The sequence below is a fragment of the Ctenocephalides felis genome, unplaced genomic scaffold (assembly GCF_003426905.1).
Source record: "Ctenocephalides felis isolate EL2017-DRISC unplaced genomic scaffold, ASM342690v1 CF-g0.4_SCAFFOLD_00845, whole genome shotgun sequence".
Classification (NCBI taxonomy): domain Eukaryota; kingdom Metazoa; phylum Arthropoda; class Insecta; order Siphonaptera; family Pulicidae; genus Ctenocephalides; species Ctenocephalides felis.
Window position 1 is genome coordinate 72206807 of NW_020536999.1, and position 1341 is coordinate 72208147.

Genomic DNA, 1341 nt, shown 5'->3' on the forward strand with positions numbered 1-1341 from the left:
AAAGTCCAAAAGGTTGGCGCTATGTTCGGGCTATATGGTGGATGCGATAAAACCTCCCATCCGAGTTCCCGTAGCTTCTGACGAGTCATCAACGAAGTGTGTGGTCTGGCGTTGTCCTGGTGGAACACTACACCCTTCCTGTTGGCCAATTCTGGACGCTTCTGGTCGATCGCCTGCTTCAAGCGGTCCAGTTGTTCGCAGTAGATGGTAGAATTAAGCGTCTGGCCATATGGGAGCAGCTCATAGTGGATGATTCTCTTCCAATCCCACCAAACACACAGCAAAACCTTCCTGGCTGTCAATCCCGGCTTGGCCACTGTTTGGGACGATTCACCGGCCTTCGACCACGACCGTTTTCGCTTGATATTGTCGTATGTGATCCATTTTTCGTAGCCAGTCACCATCCGCTTCAAGAATGGGTCGAGTTCGTTCCGTTTCAGCAGCATATCGCAGGCGTTGATTCGGTCCAGAAGGTTTTTTTGCGTCAAATCATGCGGCACCCAAACATCAAGCTTTTTTTTGTATCCAGCCTTCTGCATGTAGTTTAAAATGCTTTGGTGACTAACTCCCATCTCCTGGGCGATGTCACGAGAAGCCACATGCCGGTCTAACTCGATATATTCCATGATTTGATCGGTATTTGTCGTCACAGGTCTTCCGCCGGCTGGCTTATCCATGGTGTCGTTTTCACCGGCTCTGAATCGTCGAAACCATTCCTTGGCTGTTCAAAGTGATAGAGTACCATCCCTCAAAACACCATTAATCTCACGGAACATTTCTCTAGCGGATTTGCCTTTAACGAAGGAAAACTTTAAAATAGCGCGAATTTCGGCGTTAGTGAACTCCATGTTTACACGTCTATAACTCGTCGTTTTGTAGGTTATGTCAAGAACTTTCAAATTATGTATAGTATTGCCAGATACGAGCTCTGTAGCGCTTTGTACATAGCCGCGAAATTCAAAAGACAAAAAGGCGGAAGGGAGATATTTGACAACCTTATATAAAAACGTTAGTAAACGGGCCACAAGTGTTACTAGAAACTCAAAATATCAACTCTTTTGAAATGTTAATATAAAAATGCAATTTTTGGCATATTTTTCTCAAACACGGTGCTCTGATAAATCTCATTTGTATAATTATATACTCAATAGTATTTATAAAACATTTTCTAGGTAATATTATTTTTTATTTATGTTATTCAAATTCAAAACCTAAATTTGGTATCGATCAAAGGGACATGTGTCAAAAACCAGTAAAGTTAAGCATTGTTTAACAAGGAATTGAAAAGTAGAGGGAAAAAGATGTATAACCAGCTATAACCTTGATTTTTATGACTTTGCT

At 41.8% G+C, this 1341-nt stretch overlaps 1 pseudogene; it reads right to left on the minus strand.

Annotated features, from left to right (window-relative positions):
* Positions 1-240: 240 nt before the first annotated feature.
* LOC113388382 lies at positions 241-848 on the minus strand (annotated as a pseudogene).
* Positions 849-1341: the final 493 nt, after the last annotated feature.